Source organism: Alosa pseudoharengus, unplaced genomic scaffold, assembly GCF_046254945.1.
Source record: "Alosa pseudoharengus isolate Yale_2024_CS ecotype anadromous, Long Island Sound unplaced genomic scaffold, YU_APseudo_1.1 YU_APseudo_1.1_scf_18, whole genome shotgun sequence".
Taxonomy (NCBI): Eukaryota; Metazoa; Chordata; class Actinopteri; order Clupeiformes; family Clupeidae; genus Alosa; species Alosa pseudoharengus.
The window spans coordinates 5602468-5612089 of NW_027468650.1; the positions used below are offsets into that span (position 1 = coordinate 5602468).

At 40.9% G+C, this 9622-nt stretch overlaps 1 long non-coding RNA gene across 1 annotated transcript; it reads right to left on the reverse strand.

The window, feature by feature from the left end:
* Positions 1–2368: 2368 nt before the first annotated feature.
* LOC143131587 (uncharacterized) lies at positions 2369–3876 on the reverse strand. Its single transcript, XR_012988129.1, has 2 exons — positions 3711–3876; positions 2369–3328 (listed from the first exon to the last, which is right to left on the reverse strand). It is a non-coding gene; the product is annotated as an uncharacterized LOC143131587 (long non-coding RNA).
* Positions 3877–9622: the final 5746 nt, after the last annotated feature.

Consider the following 9622-nt stretch of genomic DNA (forward strand, 5'->3'; position numbering starts at 1 on the left):
AAACCAGTTGAATCACCATCGTAAACGTAAAGGTATGTTTTCAACCATCATAGGGTGGTCAAACATGCTGGTCATCAAGCTGGTCAACCAGCAAACCACCTTTAGCTGGTCAGGCTGTTTTTTTCAGCAGAGCTCTGTCTCCCTTTCTCACACACATATACTGTACAGAGAGAGAGGGGGAGAGAGAGAAAAGAGAATGAGAGAGAGAGAGAGACTCTGCTCTTCAAAAGCACATGGCCTCTGTTACCTAATTACAATTCCCAAATGTTAATCAGTTCATAGTGTAATTGTTTAATCCATCGCCAGTTGTTTCTACATGACAGGATTATAATGTAAAATGAAAAATTGTCTTGAATTTGACAATTTTGCGGCCCCATAGAAGGACAACATAATTAATGACTTGCAAAACTGCAGGTATGAGTCACTGCTATCAATGGCTTCTAATCTCCTGATGCTATCTGCTGCAACAGCAGCAAGGCGTTAGCACACACACACACACACACACAATCTCCTGATGCTATATGCTGCAACAGCAGCAGGGCGTTGGCAACATCAAGGCATCTGCTCTGCTCTCGGAACTTCAGAAAGTGCCGCTTAATTCAGATGCCACTGTGTAATGCAGTGTAACCGTGGTGCAGAAAGTGCCGCTTAATTCAGATGCCACTGTGTAATGCAGTGTAACCGTGGTGCAGAAAGTGCTGCTTAATTCAGATGCCACTGTGTAATGCAGTGTAACCGTGGTGCAGTCACACAGCTGATGACCCACTAGATAGGAAATGTGTGATGGTGTTGCAGGCCTGGAGGCAGTGACGTGGGCAGTTCAATTGTGTGTGTGTGTGTGTGTGTGTGTGTGTGTGTGTGTGAGTGTGTGTGTGTGTGTGTGTGTGTGTAAGTGTGTGTGTGTGTGTGTGTGTGAGTGAGTGTGTGTGTGTGTGTGTGTGTGTGTGTGTGTGTGTGTGTGTGTGTGTGTGTGTGTGTGTGTGAGTGAGTGAGTGTGTGTGTGTGTGTGTGAGTGTGTGTGAATGATGCCAGTGGCTCAGGCAGTCGGAAGGCTGAAGTTGTCCTAGCCCATCATGTCTGGCCACTGGCTGTTGCCGTGAAGTGAAATCTCAGCACTGAACCGCCTCAACACACTCACGACTACTTATCAAAGCTGACACATTTGTGGCGACTGTACAAAGACTTTCAGCAGTGTGTGTGTGTGTGTGTGTGTGTATGTGTGTGTGTGTGTGTGTGCGCGTGTATGTGTGTGCATGCGTGCTTGCGCGTGTGTGTGTGTGTAGTATGAGACTTATTTCCTAGAGGAAATGTGTGCAGTGTGCAGCTCCTAATCCACAGTGCCAAGCCCCATCTCTGTCCCTTGTAATCCCATGCCAGAGCCCGCAGCATTTAAACAGGCAGCAGATTTCAATAAGCCACCTGTGTGCCACAAACATTTTGGCCTGCAACAAACGCAAATCACCAGCAGGTAGTGCAGTCAACCTGACGAGTAAACAACGTGTGTGTGTGTGAGTGTGTGTGATGAATATAGTAGACACTGACTGGCCTATGCAAACAGTGTTGTTTTGTGTACTAACACAGCTCTAAAGGTTTTTAAAAAAGTTATGGAAAGTTGTGATTATTATGGCACAAGCATTTCTATGGCACGAGCATTCCAGTCGTTCCCATTCTGAGAAGATTTCTCCAAACTGAGCTCTCTGACTTACATATACACACAATCAGAGTTGGAAATGGTCTTTAGCATTAGCATAGCATAGTGACTCTTTAGCATTAGCATAGCATAGTGACTGTTCTTCATGGCTTGGGTCACATCGTAAGTATCCTCCTTTAGCTCTTGGTGCCACCATATATAGTTTCCTCTAGGAGCTCCTCTTGACAGAGTCACGTTGGTGTAATGGATTCAACATTAGGGTTACTAATGTGTAGCTATATGGGAAGTGCTGTTTTATTGACAACATCCCTAAAGCAAAAGTACCTGCAAAAACATAAGAATAAAAACTAAGAGCTATATGCTAACATGTATATTATCATTTGAATTCATAAGGGCTGTAAACTGGGACTCGTGCCTTATGCAGCTGCAGGTTGGCTTTGAACAGCTCTGCTTGGTCACACTGTAAGAAATTATCCCGTAAAAAAACAGGAATCAACTGGCAGCAGAGTTTCCAGGAGATTCCTGTTATTTAACGGTGCCCTGGTTTAACGTTAAGTTAATGTAAAATAACAACATTAATTTCCTGTAAATTAACAGGAAACAACTGGCAGGATTTCCAGGAGCTTCCCGTTGTTTAACGGCAGACTACCATAACATTAAATTCCTGTAGAACATAATTTTCATGTTGGGTAACAAGAAAAAAATGTGATCTTCGCGTTAGTTACACAACAGGTCTTTATTTTTTTACAATTACAGGAAACAAGTGCCATATATTGAGTTCATCCACTCTCAAATCAACATTTTAAAGATAAAAATCCATGTTTTCACATCAGTTACTTATTTGTAATTTAACAGATATTTTATTTCACAGCACTTACTTGACAGTCTAACAGTAAAGTAATCTTTTTGAAAGATGAAGGGACATGAAGCAAGATAAATAGTAATTTTGGAAAATGTAGACTGACTATAATCGTATTTCAGGATCAGGGAATAAGACAGAGAAGAATGATCATGGAAAATAAAAACATCGCATTAGGCTCGTGTATCATGTATGAATGTAAAATGTAGATACATAGTAGTATTTTGAAAATCGGATTTCAAAGAACAGGCAATAAGACACAGAGGAATTACAATGGAAAACAAAAACATTTCATTAGGCCCGTTTAAAATGTAGACACGCTATCTAGTTGTATTTTGAAAATCGTATTTCAAAAAACAAGGAATAAGGTACAAAAGAATTATCATGAAAAACAAAAACATCGCATTAGGCTCGTGTATCACGTATGAATGTAAAATGTAGACACGTGATCTAGTTGTATTTCAAAAATCGTGAATAAGGTACAAAAGAATTATCATGGAAAATAAAAACATTGCATTAGGCTTGTGTATCACATATGTATGTAAAATGTAGACATGTTATCTACAGTAGTACTATTGCAAAATCAAATAAGATACAGAATAATTATCACAGATAATTATCAATATCATTGCATCGCATTGGGCTTGTGTACATGTGAGAATGAATAAACTGACAGATTATGTCCAGAAGAATTTAAAGTACAGAGATGAGTATAAATGATAATCAGGGAGGAAATCAAGTAACATTCATGAGAAATCAAGTATAACATTCACTTTACTTATTAGTGATTGTTCTTAGGCTTCTTCTGGGCCTTTTTTCTGTGAGAGAGAGAAAGAGAGAGAGAGAAAGAGAGAGAGTTACAAAAACTGATAGGGTACACTAGGATTCATGTAGAGGAAAATTGTGCCAAAGTGAATGAATCGGATGTGAATTTGTAACGTTAACACACTTTCTCACAATGAAATTAACTGACATTTATTACTTACTGTAACTGCATTTATATTTGATTTAATCAGTTGTATGAAGTAGAAGTATAGTGTTCTGTGGTTATTACAGCAGTACTATGCATGATTGCTCTCTACAGAGGGTGTAATCCTGCATAGTAGTGCTTAAAACTACATAGTAGACTACTACACAACCCCCCCCAATACATACCACACATAAAACAAATTCTGGTTCGAAAGTGTGACATGAACTTACCTCTGGATGAATTCAAGGGTGCACGCTGCCTCCTCCTGATATTGCAGATTCAGAATGTAGAAGGTGGAGAAACATGTCGCAAGGCCTGTTAGAAATGTGGCGAGGTTGGACCCTTCACAAACGATTAAGGATTCAATGCTGACCATCCACTTTTGATGATTACCTTGTCGTTTACCTGAAAAAAATAATTTATCATATTCAATTTAAGATATAGATCCACATGTCAACTATGATTATATTCATTTTAGATTAGATTCAAAATTCAATACAGAAAAAAAAACATTTAGTATTCAAAAGTTGATTTAAATATGTATATGTTGATCATTATTACTCTAGTGAATGAAAACAAACATACCTAGTAATATCAGGCGAGGCGTCACAGGTAGGCTTGGAAGACTCAACATCAGCTACGGTTGCACATCCCTTAGCAAAAGAAAAGAAAGGCACTCAACAACTCTGTGATGTGTGTGTGTGTGTGTGTGTGTGTGTGTGTGTGTATGTGTGTGTGTGTGTGTATGTGCGCGTGTGTGCATATATGTGTGTGTGTGTGTGTGCATATATATGTGTGTGTGTATGTGCGCGTGTGTGCATATATGTGTGTGTGTGTGTGTGTGCATATATGTGTGTGTGTGTGTGTGTGTGCATATATATGTGTGTGTGTGTATGTGCGCGTGTGTGCATATATGTGTGTGTGTATGTGTGTGTGTGTGTGCATATATGTGTGTGTGTGTGTGTGTGTGTGTGTGTGTGTGCATATATATGTGTGTATGTGAATGTAAGTGAATGTAATCTCTGAGTGTGTGTGTGTGTATGTATGTAAGGAGTGAGTGAATGTGAGTTGTCTGCAAGGTGAGTATGAAAGGTGTGTGTGTGTGTGTGTGTGTGTCTGCCGTTGAATGATTAAAAGTGATGAGGCGGGTGTGATAAGATGTTTGTGTGAGGAATGTGTGTGCAAAGTAAGGGGGCTTGCTTTTGAAATAGTGTCCGTCTTATCAAAACCACATTGTTTATGGTTTCTATATATGTGCGTCTAAAGACCTAGATAGATAAATAGATAGATAGATACTTTATTGATCGATCCCCAGGGGAAATCCAAGACCTGCATGTCTCTTAAATTTTATTTGCCAATCTGGAACACAGCATGGAAGGTCTATATTGGGTATATTGTCATGAATTTAGGTATGGCTCACATAAATAGACGCAGTGGACTGATGCCCACATATCTGACATGTAAACATCTTCCTGTTGCATGCCGCTAGCTCATATGAACTCGGGAGGAATACCATACGCGTGTCATGCAACCACCTCTGCTATGGAGAGCTAGCTAGGCTACTAACTAGCATTAGCTTTCTAAACTGAAGGACTTAACACAACTTTAAGTAAATACCAGCACGGACGAAATCCATGCATACAAGTAAACACTGAAAGCAGCAGTCAACACTGATCCGTTTGTGCCATATTGTTTATTTGGCCACTGGTTTATTAAACTGATGATGCTAAGCAGACTTAGCTAGCAAGCACGTGTTATAGCAGGTAAATCCCGCGAGTCAAACTTTCAAAAACTACGCATACCCTACACATACCAATACATTTAGATGGCTCCAGATTGCAATGAAGAAACGTAAAATTTGATCGACAAGTGTAGTGATAACGATAACGCATGGCTTAAGAAGGGCAAAAGCGCGGTCTTGGCTAGCTGAATAGCACTGCTACTAACTTCGTTTCAGCAGGGTAACATTCAGAGATGTATTATACAACTTAATATAAACATGACCAGTGTGCTTTCAAACGTTGTATTTCTGGTCAAAGGTGACAGATAAACTCACCTTATTGTGTTGATGGCTTTCGATGGGTTTGGGTATGATTCCAACGTATCGTCTTCTCTCAGCAGACAGCTTCCCATCACCAGAACGAAGGTAACGTTAATAGATAACAGGAAGTACGTGTGTTCCAGAATAAACATTACGGGCGTGGTAAATAACAGTGTTGGAGCCTGATTTTACATATTAGTCTTACTAATGACCGGAAAGTCCTGTTTATTAAAGAAAACCGGTGAATAATGTTAGAATCTGGGTGTAAATTTACAGAAACTTTTTACAGTGCAGATCTTTTTCTGCATATCAGACTGGTCCACTACACCACCTGGACTTGTAAGGAGTGTTGTTGCTATTATTATTATTATTATTACTTATTCAACTCATCTCCATAGTGATGGCACATCAATCCTATGTGTCCTAGATTTTGAAGAGGTCCTTGTTCTCTCATTACGGTGAAATTGCCCTGAGTCTAGAGCAGTACACCATTATCATCACATTATTCTGTGTGTGTGTGTGTGTGTGTGTGTGTGTGTGTGTATGTGTAGGTGTGTGTATGTGTGGGGTGTGTGTGTGTGTGTGTGTGTGTGTGTGTGTAGGTGTGTGTGTGGGTGTGTGTGTGTATGTGTGTGTGTATTTGTGTGCGTGTGTGCATTTGTGTGTGAGTGTGTGTGTGTGTGTGTGTGTGTGTGCGTGTGAGTGAGACAGAATATGAGTATCAGAAAGTTTCATAGGGACAGTAATTCTTAATAAGGCCTCCTTGTGTGCAGACTTTCACAGCGTTCATATTTGAGAACTCCTTACAATCTCATTATGGGTTACTGCACTGTTAATATTATACTGCACAACTCTGTAATGGCAAGCAGTAACATTGAGGGCTGATGTATAATGAGTCTATGTTGTGAGTGTGTGCATGTGTGTGTGTGTGTGCATGTGTGTCTGTGTGTGTGTGCGTATGTGCACGTGTGTCTGTCAGAGATGGGAAGTAACGAAGTACAAATACTTCGTTACTGTACTGAAGTAGATTTTTTTGATATTTTCTACTTTACTTTACTATTTATTTTTGAGGCGACTTTTTACTTTTACTTCTTACATTTTAACAAGAATATCGGTATTTTCTACTTCCATTTTAGAAAACTGGCTCGTTACTTCAGTTTCAAATAATTTCAGTGGAGTTAGCCTACCATTATTATTTTTCGCGTCATCAATAGTGGATGGGAATATAGCCTACGTTGCACTTGACGCACCACTTCAAGATGACTCGACAGATTTGGGCGTCATTCATTCGCGGCAAATCATTACAGCTTGATGGCAGTAACGTTAACGTTAGCACGTAGGTCTAGTAGTATGTCTCAATTAAATTTAGTCAAAAATGCTCTCCTCCTCTCCTCGCCTTTGATGCTTCCCTAACTTCTAGCTGCAGCGTAGCCTATATCCTTAGCAATAAGTAGATGCAGGCAGCATTGGGTCTTAAACAGGGATGTAGCCTAGTGGAGGCTAAACGCAAGTAAACACAGTTTCCACTTCTGAAATTTCAGAAATAGTTTATCCATCTCTTATTAGAGTTTATCCACCTCTCAAAAGAATTTATTCACCAATACAACTGTTAACATTTACAAATTTCACTGTATTATCCACAATAACAATATGTACACCCATCAACACTCTATGAACAACTTAATGCCACTAATATTGTTATAAACATTGGACAATAACCTCCACCATCATCAAACATGTTCTGAATGCCTTTTCTAAAAGTCTGATACCGCATGGCGCAGTCCACTTTACCGTGATCACAGAACTCATAGTTTACCCACCTCTTATTTTACCACTACATTCCTGGTCTTGAAATATTCACAGGAATCCATAGGAATTAAATATTCATGTGGTTTTATCCAATAGTTGTACAGATGTAGAGTCCATCTTATACACACCCATGAAGCCAACAAAGAAAATGCAAAAATGGAGACTTTGGTGTAATTATTCCAGTCATTCTATATCTGAACGTGACATAGGCAACAATCCAAATAGTCTACAAGAAACCTCTGAAATACCTGCATACTTTTATATCAAGTGACCTAGAGGGCTGAAATGTGGTCAATTCAAGATGCTTGTTATCCGGCAGAAAAAACAATAGGCTCTGTAACTCTGTGCCAGTGCTTCCTAAGAAACTACAGGATCTTAGCTTTCTAAAGATGTCCAGCATTTGATGGTAGGCCAAAAGAACACCCTCTGAAGTAGGCTGTGCAATGTTGGGGGGGAAAGCCTAGAAATGGCCCAACAGGTTATGGGAAGATTTAAAAAGAGAGACTGGCACTCTTGCACTCTGGTAACATTTGTGTGGTCCAGGTACCGTTGCATAAAAAATTGTTGTCATTCACAAGACTACTTTTACTTGAGTAAAGAAGTTAAATCAGTACTTCTAATTTTACCAGAGTATTTTTTAACACAACTATTTGTACTTCTACTTGAGTATGGGAAGTGAGTACTTTTGCCATCTCTGGTGTCTGTGTGTGTGTGTGTTTGTGTGTGTGCGTGTGTGTCCATGTGTGTCTGTGTGTGTGTCTGTGTGTGTGTGTGCATGTGAGTCTGTGTGTGTGTGCGCATGTGTGTCTGTATGTGCATGTGTGTCTGTGTGTGTGTGCGCACACACACACTGAGCCCAGTGTCACTCAGGGCCTGGGAGGACGCAGGGCTGAGATTCAGAGGGATGCACTCGAGTGAGCTTTCAATTTGTTGAAAGTTAAACGCACACACACACACACACACAGACACACACACACACACACAGCCTGTGCTGAATTTAACACTGAGCCCCTGATGCTGGGTCGTATTTAACACTCACTCACGTGTGTGCCTGGCTGACGAGCCCGGTTGTGACAGGCCAACAAAACCGCTCAACCCCCCGGACCCCCCCCCCAGCCCGTGGTCCAGTGAGCCCCGTGCTGCTCCGACTGCCCGCTGCCTGGTGGGTGAACTCTCGCCAACCCCTGGGTGAGAGAGGCTTGATTTATCTCTTCCCCCATGCATGCATGCTCTAATGGGAGGCTGTCAGTGTGTGTCGGGGACGTGGATTTGTATTGATGTGTTCAGGGACTACGGCCCGAGAGGGCCACACAACGCCTCCCTCAGACCCTGCTTGTTAAATTGACTTTGACGGATGCACGTTGTCTGGATGATTGACAGACGAAGCTTTACTACACCGCTGGAACAAGATGGCCGCTGTAAATGGTAAAAATTAATCAACTAATGGAGCTTTGAAAAGGAGCGAGTTTATTTATTGACATTTTTGGTTTAATCCTCCTCCTAATGGAGGATGGTCATTGGTATTCCGCACGGCGGGCGGTGGCCATTGTGAACATGTCTGGACTCGATTTGATTTGGGCAATGTTGCAATGAAAATCTCTCGCACGACATCCAGTCATATAACGTGGACAGGGTTTGTAAAGGGGCGGGATGGGGGTGTGGATGGGTGTGTGTGTGTGTGTGTGTGCGTGTGTGTGTGTGTGTTTGAGGGGGATGAAAGATTACATGCTCGCCAGCTGGCTTTTAGCAGAGATTTCTAGTATCTTATTGAGGAAACAGCACATTGACAAACACCACCACCCCTCTGCTTGCCTCAGTCAGTCCAATAAGAAGAACTGAACCTTGGCAACAACGCTTCTCCCTGCACAAGGTTTTATAGGGAGACCTCTACAAGGACACATGGAAAAGCACACATACTGCTACTGTGGCTGGCCAACAGTAAGACCAATGGGCAGCACTGTACTTGAAGCCTGTACAATCAGATTAATAAAATTTTTAGCATGGGACACATGGGTATCTAATGTATATTTTATTGTCATTCCATTTTCATATTGTTTTCTAAACAACTACCTGGATATTTGTAGAGCATGGTAACTATTAGACATACATAATCATTGTTATTCATTTATATATTCATATTCATTTTAATAATTTTTTAATGTACCATCTTGAGTGGCGTGATTGCACATGAAGCATCTGTGGCAACGCAATCACACCAAACACATCACATGAATGATCTGTGCCAACACAATCACACCAAACACATCACTGTTTGACCGTCAATGCTCATTT